Below are 23,568 nucleotides of genomic sequence, written 5' to 3'. Positions count from 1 at the left end.
GGCATAGTTTACCATTGGAACAGTGGCGCGGTAGGCATGGTTGGCATGCCTTTGCACGAAGAGGTAGCTGGCATGGTTTGTTGTTGGCACGGTCGTGCGGCTGGCATGGTCGGGATGCCTTAGTGCGGAGACGTGGCTGGCATGGTTTGCCGTTCGCACGGTGGTGCGGCTAGCATGGTCGGCATGCCTTTGCGCGGATATGTGGCTCGCATGGTCGGCATGCCTTGGCGCGAAGACATGGATGGCATGGTTTTCCATTAGCACGGTGGTGCGGATGGCATGGTTGGCATGCCTTGGCGCGGAGAGGCGGCTGGCATAGATAGCATGCCTTGGCGCGGAGACGTGGCTGACATGGTTTGCCATTGTCACGGCGGCGCGGCAGGAATGGTTGGCATGCCTTGGCACGGAGATGTGGCTGGCATGGTTTGTTGTCGGCACGGTGGTGCGGTTGGTATGTCGGCATGACTTGGCGCGGAGACGTGGTTGACATGGTTTTCCATTGGCACGGTGGTCCGGCTGGCATGGTCGGCATGCCTTTGCGCGGAGACGTGGATGGCATGGTCGGCATGCCTTGATCCGGAGACGTGGCTGGCATGGTTTTCCATTGGCACGGTGGTGAGGCTGGCATGGTTTGAATGCCTTGGCACGAAGACTAGGCTGGCATGGTTTGACATTGGCACGGTGGCACGGATGGCATGGTTGGCATGCCTTGGCGCAGAGACGTGGCTGGCATAGTTTGCCATTGGCACGGTGGTGCGGCTGGCATGATTGGCATGCCTTGGCGCGGAGACGTGGATGGAATGGTTGGCATGCCATAGCGAGGATACGTGGCTGGCAGGGTTTGCCGTTGGCACTATGGTGCGGCTGGCATGGTCGGCATGCCTTGGCGGAAAGACGTGGCTGGCATTGTTTGCCATTGGCACGGTGGTGCGGCTAGCATGGTCGGCATGCCTGGGCACGGAGACTAGGCTGGCATGGTTTGCCATTGGCACGGTGGCACGGCTGGTATGGTTGGCATGCCTTGGCGCGGAGACGTGGCTGTCATAGTTTGCCATTGGCACGGTGGCGCGGCTGGCATGGTTGGCATGCCTTGGCGCGGAGACGTGGATGGCATGGTTGGCATGCCTTGGCGCGGATACGTGTCTGGCATGGTTTGGCGTTGGCACTATGGTGCGGCTGGCATGGTTGGCCATTGGCAAAGTGGTGCGGCTGGCATGGTTTTCCATTGGCACAGTGGTGCGGTGATGTTGCTGGCATGGTTTGCCATTGACACAGTGGTGCGGCTGGCATTGTCGGCATGCCTTTGCGCGGAGACGTGGTTGGCATGGTTTGCCATTGGAACGGTGGTGCGACTGGCATGGTCGACATGCCTTGGCGTGGAGACGGGGCTGACATGGTTTTCCATTAGCACGGTGGTGCAGCTGGCATGGTTGGCATGCCTTGGAGCGGAGACATGGCTAGCATGGTTTTCCATTGGCACGGTGGAGCAGCTGGCATGGTTGGCATGCCTTGGCGCGGAGACGTGGCTGGCATGGTTTGGCATTGGCACGGTGGTGCAGCTGGCATGGTTGGCATGCCTTGGAGCGGAGACGTGGATGGCATGGTTTGCCATTGGAACGGTGGTGCGGCTGGCATGGTTGGCATGCCTTGGCGCGGAGACGTGGTTGGCATGCCTTGGCCATTGGCACGGTGGTGCGGATGGCATGGTTGGCATGCCTTGGCGCGGAGATGTGGTTGGAATGGTTTTCCATTGGCAAGGTGGCGCGGCAGGTATGGTTTGCATGCCTTGGCGCGGAGACGTGGCTGGCATGGTTTGTCATTGGCACGGTGGTGCTGCTGGCATGGTTGGCATGCCTTGGGGCGGAGACGTGGCTGGCATTGTTTTCCATTAGCACGGTGGTGCGGCTGGCATGGTTAGCATGCCTTGGCGCGGAAACGTGGCGTGGTTTGCCATTGGCATGGTGGTGCGGATGGCATGGTTGGCATGCCTTGGTGCGGATACGTGGCTGGCATGGTTTTCCGTTGGCACGGTGGTGCGGATGGCATGGTTGGCATGCCTTGGCGCGGAGAAGTGGCTGGCATGGTTTGCCGTTGGCACGGTGGTGCGGCTGGCATGGTCGGCATTCCTTTTCGCGGAGACGTGGCTGGCATGGTTTTTGTTGGTGTTGCAGAATCACTTTTACAGGGAGAAATAGTAGCTAAAGACCTAATACAACCGCTGTGATGAACGACACATAGGTTCTGCTGTGAAACAACGATAGTTTTCTGCGACAGTTGCTTGTGCGTCAATGTTCTTCGTGTTCTTCCTCTTCAGCAGCAGCAGCAGAATAAGGTATTTTCCTGCAACTCGATCTCAAGAGCTCTGTGGTGTTCTAAATTTCTCTGAAAGGATTCGTACCCCCTATATGACTTATCCCCTCTCCTTTTATAGGCTACAGCTCGATTAAATCTCCCCCAAAATCTTGGTTTATCTCCACAGCAAGTTTCGGAATTTTCTTTCTGCCAAACTCTCTTCACGCATATTTGACCTCTCCCAATACTTCCAGACTCTTTATTAGATAACTACGAATGTTGGGGAAGCTTTTCTAGCCTTTAATCTCCCTGAATTGTCGAAAAAATATTCCAACAGAAACCCGTGACCACAACACCTCTGTTTCCTTCTCCCGGTCGATCTAACCCAATTTATTCGATCCAATCACATATACCAACCCTGTTGTGCTCTAGGAAGTCCATCCCAACAAAAATCAGCCATTGAATCTCGTTATTTCACGTCCAACTGATGCTCCAAAATTCACGCAGGTAATAATGGAGTTTCCCGCCAAAATTGTGTTTGAACGATGAAGAAAAAGGGGAGCCCCCTATCCTGAGTAGGGGTGCCTTTAGCAGCTACCTTAAGGGGTGTCCTGGGGGTGCCCCTTATCCAAACCGGGGGTCCGAATAACAAGTGTCCTCCTGGTGCTTTCCGACAACTTTTCGAGCCAATTTTTTCCAAAAATGTTTATTGGCCAAAAATGCCTGCAAATAAATAAAACATCATAATAAGTACAAAAATGTGCCCTTACAATATATAGAATCGAGACAAATCGGACACAAAAATGTGTCTATCAAATACCCCCAAACCTATTATTTTCTAGTCCTCGAGCAAAAATAAAATATAAATAAAATCCTAACTCACTGTCGCAGGCATCGTCGATTGCATTTAGCTTATGCAATAAGCCTTTAAACCCCTAGGTGTCTCTAGTGGCGGAGTGTTGTCTCCGGAGGGCTTACCAGTGGTATACCCACAAAACCTTTATACTCCAGACCCTAGCTATCTACACAGAACCTTGGAAGGCACTAAAGAATCTCCTTGGTTGGAATACTTATTGACTACAGGAGGAAGTACCCTGATGCGAAATTCCAATTGTTGTACACGAATTTGCACTCAAGCATACTAAAATTCATATATAAGTGACAGAGCTCTACTCAGATAGTCGCACTATGGACATCAATATCTAGATTCAAAACTAATCACATGGATAGATCAAGAAGATGGATATAGAGAAAAACATAGATGGTTTTGATGTTTACTAGGTGAACGGTGTTTCTCATATCTTTCTGAAGGCCTACGCCAAAATGAACCTAACCTAATGGACTGAGATACTAGTCTGACTAATATCAACACACTGGCATATACAAGGGAACCAGTGATTGATAATCCTAACTTTAGGTCAACACAACTGGCATATACAAGGATTCCAGTGGTCGACTTTATTGAATTTATTCCAGTTGGTCTGATGGTCTGGTCACAACTTGAATCGTGAGCCCCACCTAATCACTTAGAGAAACATAGTTTAAAAACAAAACAAAATAAAAAAAAAAGTGAAAAGGACTCAACGAGATATGGTCTAACTATCATGTTATTTCTAACACCTGAGATCTGTGCTTTTATGAATAGACTCTTTAGATGTTGCCATCTAGTCAGATTGGGTCCTCAACTCCTACAACCAAAATGCTTCCATCCACTTAGATTGGTTAGTGCCATCCTTAATAAGGATAAATTTCTAGGCTCTGGAGTTTATTTATTGCAACGAAAAGGTAATAAAAAGTTCTACCCCACCCCCAAACTTAAATCTAACATTTTCCTCAATGTTTCTAATTAAAGAACAGTACCAAAAACATAAGTAACATAAGGAAATAGTAAAGAGAGAAGTCGAAAAGATAGTACCTGGGTGAAGTGTAACCAAAAACCTACAAAAATATTATACAACATACAAAATCGCCTCGATGGTCAATCAAGGTAAACAGGGTCCTCCAGAGGAACCTCCTCAACATCACTTGTAGGAAAAGGCACTAAAAAGGGCTTCAATCGCTAACCGTTAACCTTCGAAGAACTACTACCATCTGGTGTCTCAATCTCAACAGCGCCATGAGGAAAAACAATACGGACCACAAAAGGACCGGTCCACCGAGAGCGCAACTTCCCGGGGAATAGATGCAAACGAGTGTCATACAGAAGAACTTTTTGACCTGGAGAAAATGACTTTTGTAAAATATTCCTATCATGCACAAGTTTTATTTTGTTCTTATACTCCTTAGCACTATCGTATGCATCTCTATGAATCTCGTCCAACTCATTGAGCTGGAGATTTCTTTGAGCTCCTGCCTTGTCAAGTGAAAAGTTGAAGTTCTTAATATCCCAATAGGCTCGATGCTCTAACTCAACAGGCAGGTGACATGCCTTGCCAAACACTAAACGATAAGGTGACATTCCAATGGGTGTCTTAAACGCAGTACGGTAATCCCATAAGGCATCAGTAAGCCTCGACGACCAGTCTTTCCTGTTTGGATTAACTGTTTTCTCTAGAATACGTTTAATTTCCCTATTGGAAACCTCTACCTGACCACTAGTCTGAGGGTGATATGGGGTTTCTACTTTATGGGTAATACCGTATTGTTTCATTAAAATAGCAAATGGTCTATTACAAAAGTGTGAACCTCCATCACTAATTATAGCTCGCGGCGTACCAAAACGTGTAAGTATATTCTCTTTCAAAAACTGGACTACGACCCTATGGTTATTCGTTTTACACGGAACCGCCTCAACCCATTTAAAGACATAGTCTACAGTGACAAGTATTTAAATATAACCAAACGAAATAGGAAATGGACCCATAAAATCAATGCCCCACACATCAAAGACCTCAATCACTAAAATAGGGTTCAAAGGCATCATATTTCTACGGGAAATGGTTCTTAACTTCTGGCAACGCTCACAAGAAACACAATGACTATGGGAATCTTTAAACAACGAAGGCCAGTAAAATCCACACTGCAAAATCTTAGCAGCAGTCTTCTTAGCACTAAAATGACCCCCACATGCATGTTCATGACAGAAGGAGATAATACTAGACTGGTCACTCTCAGATACACATCGCCTAATGATCTGGTCGGGACAATACCTAAACAAATAAGGATCATCCCAAAAGAAATGCTTAACCTCGGCTAAAAATCTAGAAAGATCATGTTTACCCCAATGTTGAGGGGTTCGACCAGTAACAAGATAATTCACTATATTTGCATACCAAGGTGATTGGGAAACAGAGAACAATTGTTCATCAGGAAAGCTATCCCTTATAGGAAGGGAATCACTAGGGGAACTAACAACTAGCCTAGACAAGTGGTCTGCTACTACATTTTATGCACCCTTTTTGTTTCTAATGTCTGTGGAAAATTCCTATAACAATAGGATCCATCTAATCAATCTAGGTTTGGTATCCTTCTTAGAAAAGGTATTTCAAAGCAGCATGATGTATAGATTACGATCTTAGAACCTAATATAGGATCTAAACTTATCCAAGGCAAACACGATGGCTAAATTCCTTCTCGGTAGTTGTATAGTTCATTTGGGCATCATTCAGAGTTTTGCTAGCATAAATCACATGGAGTAATTTGTTTTCTCGCTGACCTAACAACGCCTATAGCATAATCTGAAGCATCACACATAATTCAAAGGGTAGGTTCCAGTTAGGTGCCTGGACTATGGGGCAGTAGTGAGTAAAGTTTTAAGCTTATCAAAAGCCTAAGCAAGCATCATCAAAGACAAACTTAACATCTTTGCAAGCAAATTGCAAAGAGGTCTAGAAATCAAGCTAAAATCCTTAATGAATCGACGGTAAAAACCTGCATGCCCTAAGAATGACCTAATATCTTTTACGGTTTTTGGGACCTGTAAGTCTTAATAAGGTCAACTTTGGCTTTGTCTACCTCTATACCCTTTGAAGAGATGATGTCCTAAGACAATTCCTGATTCAACCATGAAATGGCATTTTTCCCAATTAAGCACTAAATTTTTTCCTTACACCTAGTCAACACTAATGTCAAATGATGCAAGCACTCATCAAAGATGAACCAAACACTGAAAAATCATCCATAAAGACCTCTAAAAACCGTTCTACCATATCAGAAAATATGCTCATCATACAACGCTGAAAAGTCGCAGGGGCATTACATAACCCGAAAGGCATGCGTCTATACGCAAAGGTACCAAAGGGACAGGTAAAAGTGGTTTTCTCTTGGTCTTCTGGGGCAATAACGATCTGATTATAACCGGAGTAGCCATCTAAGAAGCAATAGTGACTATGTCCAGCTAATCGCTCTAGCATTTGGTCGATAAAAGGAAGGGGAAAGTGATCCTTCCTTGTGACCTTGTTCAATTTCCTATAGTCAATACACACACGCCATCCCGTGGTCACTCGGGTTGGGATTAATTCATTATTATCATTCTGGACTACAGTGATACCTGATTTCTTGGGGACAACCTGAACAGGGCTGACCCACTTACTGTCTGAAATTGGGTAAATAATACCCGCATCTAACAACTTAAGCACCTCTTTTCGAACTACCTCTTTCATGTTAGGGTTCAGTCGACGTTGCATCTCCCTAGAAGGTTTGGAGTCTTCCTCTAAATGAATCTGATGCATACACACAGTAGGACTTATACCCTTAATGTCTGCTATAGTCCACCCTAAAGCTTCCTTATTGTCTTGAAGTACATTTACTAGCCTACTTTCCTGATCACTATCCAAATCGGAAGCTACAATCACAGGTAAAGTCTCAGATGGGCCTAAAAACACATACTTTAGAGTATCGGGTAGTGGTTTAAGGTCCAACTTTGGGGGCTCTTCTAAAGAAGGAATTAGGGTAGTCTCAGAAACTGGTAACGGTTCGAACCTAGCTTTCCATCTATCAGTGTCTAACACAGGGTAGAATCTAATAGAGCATTCACTGTTCAATAGTGCTATCGTCAAAATCTAAACCAAAATGGGATAGACAACTTTCTAATGGGTCTTCAGAAAATGTTTGGTAATGACTCCTGAACTAAGGCTTCTATCATGTTCACCTCTTCAACACATGTGTCATCTAGCTCATGAGGTAGCTTACTGACATTAAAAATGTTCATCTCCATAGTCATATTACCAAAAGATAAATCATCACACCATTTCGACAGTTAATGATCGCATTAGACGTAGCTAAAAATGGGCGACCTAAAATCACAGGTATCTGGTTCTCTGGGTCAGGGACAGGTTGGGTATCTAGGACCACGAAATCCACTGGATAGATAAACTTGTCGACCTCAATAAGGACATCCTCAATAACACCTCGAGGAATTTTAACAGACCTATCAGCTAACTGCAGTGTTATCTGAGTAGGTTTCATTTCACCAAGTCCTAGCTGTAAGTACACATGGTACGGAAGTAGGTTCACACTGGCTCCTAAGTCAAGTAAAGCTTTTTCTACCCGGGTTTACCTATTGTACAAGCAATGGTAGGGGAACCTGGGTCTTTGTACTTTGGAGTTGTAGTGTTTTGAATAATTGAACTTACGTGACTAGCTAAAAAGGCTTTCTTATGGACGCTAAGTTTTCGCTTTCGCGTACACATATCCTTAAGGAACTTGGCATAAGCAGGAATTTCCTAATTGCATCTAATAAAGGAAGGTTTATGGTAACTTGCTTAAAAACCTCCAATATGTCATTAAAGTTCGATTCCTTCTTTGTTGGTACTAATAGCTGAGGAAATGGGGCTCTAGGCACAGAATCAGACCTCTCAGGACTGAGTTGGCATCATCAGAAATTTTATCAGTTTCCTTAGCTAGTGGTCCTGAGGGGTGAACTACAGTATGTTCACTATCGGGCATGGTTACCTGATTGTCTACTATTCTACCACTCCTAAGGGTTCTAATAGCATTCAATTGATTCGATGGTTTTGTACCTACTTCATGAACTCCTCTAGGATTGGGATTAGTCTGACTAGGGAACCTACCATTATCTCTCACTTAAGGTCTTAGCTATTTGGCCGACTTGAAGTTCTAACTTAGCAAGGCTCTGAGCATTAGTTTGAAAATTCTGCTTGGTTTCCTGTTGAAAACTAACATGGCTCTGTGCTAACATTTCCTGAGTTTTTGCTAACATCTTAATAGATTCCTCTAAGCTAGTCGTTTTATTTTCTGGGCCTGATGTATTCCTAGTGTAGCCAAAACCTGGGGGAGCATTAGAATTATTAGACTGACCCTGACTCTGGCCCTTAGACCATGAAAAGTTCGGATGGTTCCTCCAACCAGGATTATAGGTTTCTGAATATGGGTCAAACTTCTGACGATTATCAAACCTAGTGTTATTATATAGAGCATTGGCTTTCTCTTCATTATTCTGGCCTTCCCAAAGAGGCTCCAATCTACCACTAGTGTTACCCACTTCTAAAGCTTCTAACCTTTTCGCTATAGCAGCAATTTTAGCATCTGATTCATAGCCTCCTTCTACCCTATTAACGTTTCCTATGCTAAGAAGAATTGTTTTCTGGGGTCCCCTACTACTTTCCCATTGTTTTCTGGGGTCCCCTACTACTTTCCCATTGTTGGGTTTTTTCGGAGACTTCATGCAAATATGTCATCGCGTCATCAACTGTTCGGTTCTCAAATCCACCAGTACACATAGATTCTACTATGGTTGTGGTGGGATAATCTAAACCCTCATAAAGGATCTGAACTAACCTAACCTTTTCTAAACCATGATGAGGACATTGGGCTAATAAATCATTGAACCTTTCCAAATACCTATACAAAGTTTCTCCCTCCTGGTGAGAAAACGTGCAAATTTGCGTCCTAATAGACGATGTTTTGTGCCTAGGGAAAAACTTGTTCAAAAAGGTAGATGTAAGTTGTTCATACGTTTCGATTGACCCGGAAGCCAAACTATATAGCCACGATTTAGCTTTATCTTTCAGGGAAAAGGGGAATAACCTAAGTTTCAAAGCATCATCATCTAAGTTTCTAATCCTGAGGGTACTAGAAATTTACTCAAAGTCCCCAACATGGAAATAGGGGTTTTCATTTTCTTTCCCTAAAAAGATTGGGAGCAGCTGTAAGGTCCCAGGTTTAAGTTCATAAGTTGCTTCCGTCTCAGCTAACCTGATACATGAGGGACGAGTAGTCCTAGTTAGATTCAACAAAGCTTTCAAAGTTGACATTTCTGGCGCTATAGGAGCAACATGGATTCTCTCCTCAGTCAAAGGACGTTCAAAAACAGACTCTTCAAAAGTCGGACTCTCTAGATTAAGGTAATCGAGACGCTTCGAACTATTAGGTTTCTCTTTAAAAAATCTACCTAGTGCGTCTCGTTTACGTTCAGGCATACAATAGAATTTTCTAAATTGGAAGGGTAAGCAAACACAGATCAAGGTCGACTCAACCAAATCAAACCTATTGATTTCTAGCAAACAAAAAGCATGATGGCTCCACTTAGATTGTTTCTAGACCAGCTTCTAATCCTTCGAACGGGAATTCGTTACAATTTAAGCAAACCCCTCTGGAATCAATCCGAGTTAATGTAAGTTGAATAGAGGCGAGGGAAGCTCAGTGGATCTTTATACCCAAGGCCTCGCCGGTATTACAAGGCGGCGCAGTCACGCATTCAACTTACAGAAACCGTCAAGAACTTCGAAGTATGCTTAAAAGAGTAACCAATATTTTTCGAATGACTTTCTTGTTAAGATCGTTACCCTATCGGTCTCGTTCTAGTAAAAATTTTAGGCTTAGGTTTGCGTAGGTTACGTGTTCCTAAAGCGGGCAAGAAGAGAACGTTGATGAAATCCGAACCCTTATCTTGTATGGCCAGGACTTGCCCTTTACTAGAAAAATAAATGTCCGTATTCAGTCTTCAACATATATGCATACGAAGGAGTCCAGTAACTCGCTGACAAGGGATTCGCGAGTGTTTAGAATCTTACCTCCCGTTCCAGACGGGGGATGAATCGGTTGTAGTTGACTCGGGCCACTGACTCCGATGTCAAGTGTACGAACCCAAGGTGCAGAGACAATATCGTAATTATCCTCCTTCTCTGCAAACAGTTTATATTTAAAGTACCCTTCCGTAGGGTAATAAAAAAAATAATGTCCCAAAGTCCAAAAAGTAAAGAAAAATTACAAAAATAATAAACCCTAATACAATTTTTTTTTCTAAAAGAAAATAAACAAACCCTAAACTAAAATTGTCTAAAATAAAATTGTCTTCTTTTCTGTTCTTTTTGCTTTAATCTTTAGCTCTAAGTCTTTATGAAATCACCAAACTCTTTGGCTCAATTTTCTTTATGATCCAGAACCTGTAGACACAAGATAAATACCCAAAAACATAAAAAAGAACAAAAATAATAAAACAATAAAAATAAAATAAATCTAAAACCCTAAAAACAAGTCCGCGTCGGCGGCGCCAAAAATTGATGTGATTTGTAGATAGTGATAAAAAGTGATTCGATTCTCGAACTTGTGAAGGGTAACTTTAGACTTAAATTCAAAACTAAATAGAAAACTCACTAATAATTATAACAAACACTGACAAAGTTGGTATCAATATTAAAAGAACACTGAGGCTAAGATTCCACTGTTTTCCAAGTTCAAAGTGATTTGGTCCAAATATTTATATTCATGCAATTTTATCGTTTACTTTAATTCTAAAATATTGCAACTAATAGATTTTCACAAGTAATAATTGTAAATACCAATTATGAAGCATCAAGAGTCTATAAACTAAGCATACTCCATCAAAATAGATCACAATCACTCAAATAAAAATCATATTCAATAATAGTTCAATGAAAATAATCATAATAATAATTGCAATAAATTAAATAAAATATATTGTACCGCTTTTTGTTGGAAAAATAGCTTCATATATCGCTTCAGCAATGGGGTTTATCTCCTCATATTAATCATGATCTCAAACTATTTGTTTATGGCTCAAAAGATGATTAAAAAGATGAAAAGTGATAATACAGACGATTCACAACAGTTTGGTGTTGCAGAATCACTGTTACATGGAGAAATAGTAGCTAAAGACCTAATACAACCGCTGTGATGAACGACACATAGGTTCTGTTGTGAAACAACGATAGTTTTCTGCGACAGTTACTTGTGCGTTAATGTTCTTCGTGTTCTTCCTCTTCAGCAACATCAACAAAATAAGGTATTTTCCTGCAACTCGATCTCTGGAGCTCTGTGCTGTTTTAAACTTCTTTGAAAGGATTCGTACCCCCTATATGAATTATCCCCTCTCCTTTTATAGGCTACAGCTCGATTAAATCTCTCCCAAAATCTTGGTTTATCTCCACAACAAGTTTCAGAGTTTTCTTTCTGCCAAGCTCTCTTCACGCATATTTGACCTCTCCCAATACTTCCAAACTCTTTATTAGATAACTACGAAAGTTGGGGAAGCTTTTCTAGCCTTTAATCTCCCTGAATTGTCGAAAAAAATATTCCAACAGCAACCCGTGACCACAACACCTCTGTTTCCTTCTCCCGGTCGATCTAACCCAATTCATTCGATCCAATCACATATACCAACCCTGTTATGCTCTAGGAAGTCCATCCCAACAAAAATCAGCCATTGAATCTCGTTATTTCACGTCCAACTGATGCTCCCAAATTCACGCAGGTAATAATAGAGTTTCCCGCCAAAATTGTGTTTGAACGATGAAGAAAAAGGGGAGCCCCCTATCCAGAGTAGGGTTCCTTTAGAAGATGCCTTAAGGGGTGTCCTGGGGGTACCCCTTATCCAATCCGGGGGTCCGAATAGCAAGTGTCCTCCGGGTGCTTTCCGACAACTTTTCGAGCCAATTTTTTCCAAAAATGTTTATTGGCCAAAAATACCTAAAAATAAATAAAACACCATAATAAGTACAAAAATGAGCCCTAACAATATATAGAATCGAGAAAATCGGACACAAAAAGGTGTCTATCATATGGTTTTCCATTGGCACGGTGGCGCGGCAGGCATGGTTGGCATGCCTTGGCACTGAGACGAGGATGGCATGGTTTTCTGTTGGCACGGTGGTGCGGCTGGCATGGTCTGGATGCCTTGGCGCGGAGACGTTGCTGGCATGGTTTATCGTTGGCACGGTGGTGCGGCTGACATGGTCGGCATGCCTTTGCACGGAGAACTGGCTGGCATGGTCGTCATGCCTTGGCGCGGAGACGTGGCTGGCATGGTTTTCCATTAGCACGGTGGTGCGGCTGGCATGGTTTGCATGCCTTGGCGCGGAGACGTGGCTGGCATGGTTTGGCATTGGCACGGTGGTGCATCTGTCATGGTTGGCATGCCTTGGCGCGGAGACGAGGCTTGCATGGTTGGCATGCCTTGGCGCAGAGACGAGGCTGGCATGGTTTTCCATTGGCACGGTGGCGCGGCTGGCATGATTAGCATGCCTTGGCGTGGAGACGTGGCTGGCATGGTTTTCCATTGGCACAGTGGCGCAGCAGGCATGGTTGGCATGCCTTGGCGCGGAGACGTGGCTGGTAGGGTTTGCCATTGGCACGGTGGTGCGGCTGGCATGGTTGGCATGCCTTGGCCATTAGCACGGCGGTGCGGCTGGCATGGTAGGCATGCCTTGGAGCGGAGACGTGGCTGACATGGTTTTCCATTGGCACGGTGGTGTGGCTGGCATGGTTGGCATGCCTTGGCGCGGAGACGTGGCTGGCATGGTTTTTCATTGGCATGGTGGTGTGGCTGGCATGGTTGGCATGCCTTGGCTGGCATGGTTTGTTGTGGCATGGTGGTGCGGATGGAATGGTCGGCATGCCTTATCGTGGAGACGTGGCTGGCATGGTTTTCCGTTGGCATGGTGGTCCTGCTGGCATGGTTGGATTGCCTTGGCGCGGAGACGTGGCTGACATGGTTTTCCATTGGCATGGTGGTGCGGCTGCCATGGTCGGCATGACTTGGCGCGGAGACGTGGATGGCAAGGTTTGTCTTTGGAACGGTGGTGCGGCTGCCATGGTCGGCAATCCTTGGCGCGGAGACGTGGCTGGCATGGTCGGCACGCCTCGGGTGGAGACGTGGTTGGCATGGTTTCCATTGGCACAGTGGTGCGGCTGGCATGGTTGGCATGCCTTGGCACGGAGACGTGGCTGGCATGGTTGGCATGCCTTGGCGCGGAGACGTGGCTGGCATGGTTGGCATGCCTTGGCGCGGAGACGTGGCTGGCATGGTTTTCCATTAGCACGGTGGTGCGGCTGGCATGGTTTGCATGCCTTGGCGCGGAGACGTGGCTGGCATGGTTTGGCATTGGCACGGTGGTGCATCTGTCATGGTTGGCATGCCTTGGCGCGGAGACGAGGCTTGCATGGTTGGCATGCCTTGGCGCAGAGACGAGGCTGGCATGGTTTGCCATTGGCACGGTGGCGCGGCTGGCATGATTAGCATGCCTTGGCGCGGATACGTGGCTGGCATGGTTTTCCATTGGCACAGTGGCGCAGCAGGCATGGTTGGCATGCCTTGGCGCGGAGACGTGGCTGGTAGGGTTTGCCATTGGCACGGTGGTGCGGCTGGCATGGTTGGCATGCCTTGGCCATTAGCACGGCGGTGCGGCTGGCATGGTAGGCATGCCTTGGAGCGGAGACGTGGCTGACATGGTTTTCCATGGCACGGTGGTGTGGCTGGCATGGTTGGCATGCCTTGGCGCGGAGACGTGGCTGGCATGGTTTTTCATTGGCATGGTGGTGTGGCTGGCATGGTTGGCATGCCTTGGCTGGCATGGTTTGTTGTGGCATGGTGGTGCGGCTGGAATGGTCGGCATGCCTTATCGTGGAGACGTGGCTGGCATGGTTTTCCGTTGGCATGGTGATCCTGCTGGCATGGTTGGATTGCCTTGGCGCGGAGACGTGGCTGACATGGTTTTCCATTGGCATGGTGGTGCGGCTGCCATGGTCGGCATGACTTGGCGCGGAGACGTGGATGGCAAGGTTTATCTTTGGAACGGTGGTGCGGCTGCCATGGTCGGCAAGCCTTGGCGCGGAGACGTGGCTGGCATGGTCGGCACGCCTCGGGGTGGAGACGTGGTTGGCATGGTTTCCATTGGCACAGTGGTGCGGCTGGCATGGTTGGCATGCCTTGGCACGGAGACGTGGCTGGCATGGTTGGCATGCCTTGGCGCGGAGACGTGGCTGGCATGGTTGGCATGCCTTGGCGCGGAGACGTGGCTGGCATGGTTTTCCATTGGCACGGTGGTGCAGCTGTCATGGTTGGCATGCCTTGGCGCGGAGACGTGGCTGGCATGGTTTTCCATTGGCACGGTGGCGCGGATGGCTTGGTCGTCATGCCTTGGCGCGGAGACATGGATGGCATGGTTTTCCTTTGGCACGGTGGTGCGGCTGGCATGGTTGGCTTGCCCTGGCGCGGATACGTAGCTAGCATGGTTTTCCATTGGCACAGTGGTGCGGCTGACATGGTTCGCATGACTTGGCCATTGGCACGGTGGTGCGGCTGGCATCGTTGGCATGCCTTAACGCGGAGACGTGGCTGGCATGGTTGGCATTGGCACGGTGGTGAGGTTGGCATGGTTGGAATGCCTTGGTACGGAGACGTGGCTGGCATGGTTTGCCGTTGGCACGGTGGTGCAGCTGGCATGGTCGGCATGCCTTGGAACGGAGACGTGGCTGGCATGGTTTGTCGTTGGCACGGTGGTGCGGCTGGCATGGTCGGCAGGCCTTGGCGCGGAGACGTGGCATGCATGGTTTTCCATTAGCACGGTGGTGCGGCTGGCATGGGAGGCATGCCTTGGCACGGAGACGTGGCTGGCATGGTTTGACGTTGGCACAGTGGTGCGGCTGGTATGGTCGGCATGCCTTGACGCGGAGACATGGGCATGGTGGTTTTCCATTGGCACGGTGGTGCGGCTGGCATGGTCGGCATGCCTTAGCGCGGATATGTAGATGCCATGCCTTGGCGCGGAGACGCGGCTGGCATGGTTTTCCATTTGCATGGTGGTTCGGCTGGCATGGTCAGCATGCCTTGGCGCAGAGACGTGGCTGACATGGTTTTCCGTTGGCACGGTGGTGCAGCTGTCATGGTGGGCATGCCTTGGCGCGAAGACGTTGCTGGCATGGTTTTCCATTGGCACGGTGGTGCGGCTGGCATGGTCGGCATGCCTTGGCGCGGAGATGTGGCTGGCATGGTTTGCCTTTGGCACGGTGGTGCGGCTGGCATGGTTGGCATGCCTTGGCGCGGAGACGTAGCTAGCATGGTTTTCCATTGGCACGGTGGTGCGGCTGGCATGGGTTGCATGACTTGGCCATTGGCACGATGGTGCGGCTGGCATGGTTGGCATGCCTTGGCGCGGAGACGTGGCTGGCATGGTTTGGCATTGGCACGGTGGTGAGGCTGGCATGGTTGGCATGCCTTGGCACGAAGACGTGGCTGGCATGGTTTTCGATTTGCACGGTGGTGCGGCTGACATGGTCGGCATGCCTTAGCGTGGAGATGTGGATGTCATGCCTTGGCCCGGAGACGTGGCTGGCATGGTTTTCCATTGGCACGGGGTGGTGCGGCTGGCATGGTCGGTATTCCTTGGCGCGGAGACGTGCCTGGCATGGTTTTCCATTGGCACAGTGGTGAGGTTGGCATGCCTTGGCGCGGAGACGTAGTTGGCATGGTTTGCAGTTGGCACGGTGGTGCGTCTGGCATGGTCGGAATGCCTTGGCATAGAGACGTGGCTGACATGGTTTGCAGTTGGCACAGTGATGCAGATGGCATGGTCGGCATGCCTTGGCGCGGAGACGTGGCAGGCACGGTATGCCATTGGCGCGGTGGTGCGGCTGGAATAGTCGGCATGCCTTGGCGCGGAGACGTGGCTGGCATGGTTTTCCGATAGAACGGTGGTGCGGCTAGCATGGTCGGCATGCCTTGACGTGGAGACATGGCTGGCATGGTTTGCCAGTGGCACGGTGATACGGCTAGCATGGTTGGCATGCCTTGGCACAGAGACTTGGCTGGCGCGGTGGTGCGGATAACATGATTTGCATGCCTTGGCGCGGAGACGTGGCTGGCATGGTTTCCCATTGGCACGGTGGTGCGACTGGAATGGTTGGCATGCCTTGGCGCGGAGATGTGGCTGGCATGGTTTGTCGTTGGCACGATGGTGTGGCTGGCATGGTCGGCATGCCTTGGCGCGGAGACGTGTCTGGCATGGTTTTCCGTTGGCACGGTGGTGCGGCTGTCATGGTGGGCATGTCTTGGCGCGGAGCCGTGGCTGGCATGGTTTGCCATTGGCACGGTGGTGCGGCTAGCATGGTCGGCATTTCTTGGCGCGGAAACGTGGCTGTCATGGTTTGCCATTGGCACGGTGGTGCAGCTGGCATGGTTTGCCATTGGAAAGGTGGTGCAGATGGCATGGTCGGCAAGCCTTCGCGCGGAGACGTGGCTAGCATGGTTTTCCACTGGCACGGTGGTGCGACTGGCATGGTCAGCATGCCTTCGCGTGGAGATATGGATGCCATGCCTTGGGCTGGAGACGTGGCTGGCATGGTTTTCTATTGGCACGGTGGTGCGGCTGGCTTGGTCGGCATGCCTTTTCACGAAGATGTGGATGCCATGCCTTGGCGCGGAGACGTGGCTGGCATGGTTTTCCATTGGCACGGTGGTGCGGCTGGCATGGTCGGCATGCCTTGGCGCGGAGATGTGGCTGGCATGGTTTGCCTTTGGCACGGTGGTGCGGCTGGCATGGTTGGCATGCCTTGGCGCGGAGACGTAGCTAGCATGGTTTTCCATTGGCACGGTGGTGCGGCTGGCATGGGTTGCATGACTTGGCCATTGGCACGATGGTGCGGCTGGCATGGTTGGCATGCCTTGGCGCGGAGACGTGGCTGGCATGGTTTGGCATTGGCACGGTGGTGAGGATGGCATGGTTGGCATGCCTTGGCACGAAGACGTGGCTGGCATGGTTTTCGATTTGCACGGTGGTGCGGCTGACATGGTCGGCATGCCTTAGCGTGGAGATGTGGATGTCATGCCTTGGCCCGGAGACATGGATGGCATGGTTTTCCATTGGCACGGTGGTGCGGCTGGCATGGTCGGTATTCCTTGGCGCGGAGACGTGCCTGGCATGGTTTTCCATTGGCACAGTGGTGAGGTTGGCATGCCTTGGCGCGGAGACGTAGTTGGCATGGTTTGCAGTTGGCACGGTGGTGCGTCTGGCATGGTCGGAATGCCTTGGCATAGAGACGTGGCTGACATGGTTTGCAGTTGGCACAGTGATGCGGATGGCATGGTCGGCATGCCTTGGCGCGGAGACGTGGCAGGCACGGTATGCCATTGGCGCGGTGGTGCGGCTGGAATAGTCGGCATGCCTTGGCGCGGAGACGTGGCTGGCATGGTTTTCCGTTGGCACGGTGGTGCGGCTAGCATGGTCGGCATGCCTTGACGTGGAGACATGGCTGGCATGGTTTGCCAGTGGCACGGTGATACGGCTAGCATGGTTGGCATGCCTTGGCACAGAGACTTGGCTGGCGCGGTGGTGCGGATAACATGATTTGCATGCCTTGGCGCGGAGACGTGGCTGGCATGGTTTCCCATTGGCACGGTGGTGCGACTGGAATGGTTGGCATGCCTTGGCGCGGAGATGTGGCTGGCATGGTTTGTCGTTGGCACGATGGTGCGGCTGGCATGGTCGGCATGCCTTGGCGCGGAGACGTGTCTGGCATGGTTTTCCGTTGGCACGGTGGTGCGGCTGTCATGGTGGGCATGTCTTGGCGCGGAGGCGTGGCTGGCATGGTTTGCTATTGGCACGGTGGTGCGGCTGGCATGGTCGGCATTTCTTGACGCGGAAACGTGGCTGTCATGGTTTGCCATTGGCACGGTGGTGCAGCTGGCATGGTTTGCCATTGGAAAGGTGGTGCAGATGGCATGGTCGGGAAGCTTTCGCGCGGAGACGTGGCTAGCATGGTTTTCCACTGGCACGGTGGTGCGACTGGCATGGTCAGCATGCCTTCGCGCGGAGATATGGATGCCATGCCTTGGGCTGGAGACGTGGCTGGCATGGTTTTCTATTGGCACGGTGGTGCGGCTGGCTTGGTCGGCATGCCTTTTCACGAAGATGTGGATGTCATGCCTTGGCGCGGAGACGTGGCTGACATGGTTTTTCATTGCCACGGTGGTGCGGCTGGCATGCCTTGGCGTGGGACGTGGCTGACATGGTTTACCATTGGCACGGTGGTGCAGCTAGCATGGTCAGCATGCCTTGGCTCGGAGACATGGCTGCATGGTTTTCCATTGGCACGGTTGTGCGGCTGGCCAGGTCAGCAAGCCTTGACACGGTGGTGCGGCTGGCATGGTTTGCCATTGGCACGGTGGTGCGGCTGGCATGGTTGGCATTCCTTGGCGCGGAGACGTAGCTGGCATGGTTTTCCATTGGCACGGTGGTGCGACTGGCATGGTTGGCATGCCTTGGCACGAAGACGTTGCTGGCATGGTTCGCCAATGGCACGGTGGTGCGGCTGGCATAGTTGCCATGCCTTTGAACGGAGACGTGGCTGGCATGGTTTTCCATTGGCACGGTGGTGCATCTGGCATGGTCGGCATGCCTTAGCGCGGAGATGTGGATGCCATGCCTTGGCGCGGAGACGTGGCTGGCATGGTTATCCATTGGCACGGTGGTGCGCCTGGCATGGTTGGCATGCCTTGGCGCAGAGACGTGGCTGGCATGGTTTATCGTTGGCACGGTGGTGCGGCTGACATGGTTGGCATGCCTTGGCGCGGAGACGTGGCTTGCATGTTTTGCCGTTGGCATGGTGGTGTAGCTGGCATGGTCGGCATGCCTTTGCACGGAGACGTTCCTGGCATGGTCCGCATGCCTTGGCGCGGTGACATGGCTGGCATGGTTTGCCATTGGCACGGTGGTGCAGTCGGCATGGTTGGCATGCCTTAGCGCGGAGACTTGGCTAGCATGGTTTGTCGTTGCCACGGTGGTGCAGTCGGCATAGTCGGCATGCCTTGGCACGGAGACGTGGCTGGCATAGTTTGTCGTTGGCACGGTGGTGCGGTTGGCAGGGTCGGCATGCCTTGGCGCGGAGACGTGGAAGGCATGGTTTGCCATAAGAACGGTGGTGCGGCTGGCATGGTCGGCATTCCTTGGCGCGGAGACGAGGCTGGCATGGTTTGCCGTTCGCATGTTGGTGCGGCTGGCATGGTCGGCATGCCTTGACGCGGAGACGTGGCTGGCGTGGTTTTCCATTGGCATGGTGGTGCGGCTGGCATGGTTGGCATGCCTTGGCGCTGAGACGTGGCTGACATGGTTTGTCATTGGCAAGGTGGTGTTGCTGGCATGGTGGCCATGCCTTGGCGCGGAGACGTGGCTGGCATGGTTTTCGATTGGCACGGTGGTCGGCATGCCTTGGCGCGGATGGCATGGTTTTTTATTGGGACGGTGGTGCGGATGGCATGGTCGGCATGCCTTGGAACGAAGACGTGGATGACATGGTTTACTATTGGCACGGTGGTGCGGCTGGCATGGTCGGCATGCCTTGGCACGGAGACGTGGATGACATGGTTTGCATGCCTTGGCACGGTGGTACGGCTGGCATGGTCCGCATTTCTTGGCGCGGAGACATGACTGGCATGGTTTACCATTGGCACGGTCGTTCGGCTGGCATGGTCGGCATGCCTTGGCATGGAGACGTGGCAGGCATGGTTTGCCATTGGCACGATGGTGCGGATGGCATGGTCGGCATGCCTTGACGCGGAGACGTGGCTGGCATGGTTTGCATGCCTTGGCACGGTGGTGCGGCTGGCATGGTCCGCATTCCTTGGCGCGAAACATGACTGGCATGGTTTACCATTGGCACGATCGTTCGGCTGGCATGGTCGGCATGCCTTGGCATGGAGACGTGGCAGGCATAGTTTGCCATTGGCACGATGGTGCGGCTGGCATGGTCGGCATTCATTGGCACGGAGACGTGGCTGGCATGGTTTTCATTCCTTGGCACGGTGGTGCGGCTGGCATGGTCCGCATTCCTTGGCGCGGAGACATGACTGGCATGGTTTACCATTGGCACGGTCGTTCGGCTAGCATGGTCGGCATGCCTTGGCATGGAGACGTGGCAGGCATGGTTTTCCATTGGCACGGTGGTGCAGCTGACATGGTCGGCATGCCTTAGCGCGAAAATGTGGATGCCATGCCTTGGCGCGGAGACATGGCTGACATGGTTTTCCATTGGCACGGTGGTGCGGCTGGCATGGTTGGCATGCCTTGGCGCGGAGACATGGCTGGCATGGTTTTCCATTGGCACGGTGGTGGGGCTGGCATGGTCGGCATGCCTTAGCGCGGAGACGTGACTGGCATGGTTTTCCGTTGGCACGGTGGTGCAACTGTCATGGGTTGCATGCCTTGGCGCGGAGACGTGGATGGCATGGGTTGCCATTGGAACGGTGGTGCGACTGGCATGGTCGGCATGCCTTGGCACGTTGACGTGGCTGGCACGGTTTTCCATTGGCACAGTGGTGCGGCTGGCATGGTTGGCATGCCTTGGCGCGGAGACGTGGCTGACATGGTTTGCCATTGGCACGGTGGTGCGGCTGGCATGGTTGGAATGACTTTGCCATTGGCATGGTGGTGCGGCTGGCATGGTTGGCATGCCTTGGCGCGGAGACGTGGATGGCATGGTTTTCCATTGGCACGGTGGTGCGGCTGGCATGGTTGGCATGCCTTGGCGCGGAGACGTGGCTGGCATGGTTTTCTATTGGCACGGTGGTGCGGCTTGCATGGTTGGCATGCCTTTGCGCGGAGACGTGGCTGGCATGATTTTCCGTTGGCACGGTGGTGCGACTGTATGGTTGGCATGACTTGGCCATTGGCACTGTGGTGCGGCTGGCATGGTTGGCATGCCTTGACGCGGAGACGTGGATTGCATGGTTTTTATTGGCACCGTGGTGCGGCTGGTATGGTTGGCATGCCTTGGCGCAGAGAAGTGGCTGGCATGGTTTTTTGTTGGCACGGTGGTGCGTCTGGCATGGTCGGCATGCCTTGGCACGGAGACATGGCTGGCATGGTTTTCCATTGGCACGGTGGTGCGGCTGGCATGCCTTGGCGCGAAGACGTGGCTGGCATGGTTTTCCATTGGCACGGTGGTGTAGCTGGCATGGTCGGCATGCCTTAGCGCGGAGATGTGGATGCCATGCCTTGGTGCGGAGTCGTGGATGGCATAGTTTTCCATTGGCACGGTGGTACGGCTGGCATGGTCGGCATGTCTTGGCGCTGAAAATGGCTGGCATGGTTTGCCATTGGCACGGTGGTGCGGCTCGCATGGTCAGCATGCCTTATCGCGGAGACGTGGCAGGCATGGTTTTCCGTTGGCACGGTGGTGCAATTGTCATGGTTGGCATGCCTTGGCGCGGAGACGTGGCTGGCATGGTTTGCCATTGGAACGGTGGTGCGACTGGCATGGTCGGCATGCCTTGGCACGTTGATGTGGCTGGCATGGTTTTCCATTGCCACGGTAGTGCGGCTGGCATGGTTGGCATGCCTTGGCGTGGAGACGTGGCTGGCATGGTTTTCCATTGGCACGGTGGTGCGGCTGGCATGGTTGGCATGACTTTATCATTGGCATGGTGGTGCGACTGGCATGGTTGGCATGCCTTGGCGCGGAGACGTGGACGGCATGGTTTTACATTGGCACGGTGGTGCGGCTGGCATGGTTGGCATGCCTTGGAGCGGAGACGTGGCTGGCATGGTTTTCCATTGGCACGGTGGTGCGGCTGGCATGGTTGGCATGCCTTTGCGCGGAGTCGTGGCTGGCATGGTTTTCCATTGGCACGGTGGTGCGACTGGCATGGTTGGCATGACTTGGCCATTGGCACGGTGGTGCGGCTAGCATGGTTGGCATACCTTGACGCGGAGATGTAACTGGAATGGTTTTTTATTGGCAAGGTGGTGCGGCTGGCATGGTTGGCATGCCTTGGCACGGAGAAGTGGCTGGCATGGTTTGTCGTTAACACGGTGGTGCGTCTGGCATGGTCGTCATGCCTTGGCGCGGAGACGTGGCTGGCATGGTTTGCCATTGGCACGGTGGTGCATCTGGCATGGTCGGCATGCCTTAGCACGGAGATGTGGATGCCATGCCTTGGCGCGGAGTCGTGGCTGGCATAGTTTTCCATTGGCACATTGGTGCGGCTGGCATGGTTGGCATGCCTTGGCACGGAGACGTGGCCGGCTTGGTTTTCCATTAGCACGGTGGTGCGGCTGGCATGGTTGGCATGCCTTGGCGCGGAGACGTGGCTTGCATGGTTTGCCATTGGAACGGTGGTGCGGCTGGCATGGTTGGAATGACTTTGCCATTGGCATGGTGGTGCGGCTGGCATGGTTGGCATGCCTTGGCGCGGAGACGTGGATGGCATGGTTTTCCATTGGCACGGTGGTGCGGCTGGCATGGTTGGCATGCCTTGGCGCGGAGACGTGGCTGGCATGGTTTTCTATTGGCACGGTGGTGCGGCTGGCATAGTTGGCATGCCTTTGCGCGGAGACATGGATGGCATGATTTTCCATTGGCACGGTGGTGCAACTGGCATGGTTGGCATGACTTGGCCATTGGCACAGTGGTGCGGCTGGCATGGTTGGCATGCCTTGACGCGGAGACGTGGCTGGCATGGTATTTTATTGGCACGGTGGTGCGGCTGGTATGGTTGGCATGCCTTGGCGCGGAGAAGTGGCTGGCATGGTTTGTTGTTGGCACGGTGGTGCGTCTGGCATGGTCGGTATGCCTTGGCACGGAGACATGGCTAGCATGGTTTGTCATTGGCACGGTGGTGCGTCCGGCATTGTCGGCATGCCTTGGCGCGAAGACGTGGATGGAATGGTTTGCCATTGGCACGATGGTGTAGCTGGCATGGTCGGCGTGCCTTAGCGCGGAGATGTGGATGCCATGCCTTGGCGCGGATTCGTGTATGGCATAGTTTTCCATTGGCATGGTGGTGCGGCTGGCATGGTCGGCATGCCTTGGCGCGGAGACATGGATGGCATGGTTTGCCATTGGCACGGTGGTGCGGCTCGCATGATCAGCATGCCTTAGCGCGGAGACGTGGCAGGCATGGTTTTCCGTTGGCACGGTGGTGCAACTGTCATGGTTGGCATGCCTTGGCGCGGAGACGTGGCTGGCATGGTTTGTCATTAGAACAGTGGTGCAGCTGGCATGGTCGGCATGCCTTGACACGTTGATGTGGCTGGCATGGTTTTCCATTGGCACGGTCGTGCGGCTGGCATGGTTGGCAGGCCT

The 23,568-nt window shown here is 51.4% G+C and overlaps 1 pseudogene; it reads left to right on the top strand.

Annotated features, from left to right (window-relative positions):
• Window positions 1–9,042: 9,042 nt before the first annotated feature.
• On the top strand, window positions 9,043–9,142 carry LOC113276729 (annotated as a pseudogene).
• The last annotated feature ends 14,426 nt before the right edge of the window (window positions 9,143–23,568 follow it).

The sequence above is a fragment of the Papaver somniferum genome, chromosome 4 (assembly GCF_003573695.1).
Source record: "Papaver somniferum cultivar HN1 chromosome 4, ASM357369v1, whole genome shotgun sequence".
Classification (NCBI taxonomy): Eukaryota; Viridiplantae; Streptophyta; class Magnoliopsida; order Ranunculales; family Papaveraceae; genus Papaver; species Papaver somniferum.
Note: the sequence above shows the minus strand (reverse complement) of the source record. Positions and strands in the feature narration are given on the sequence as shown.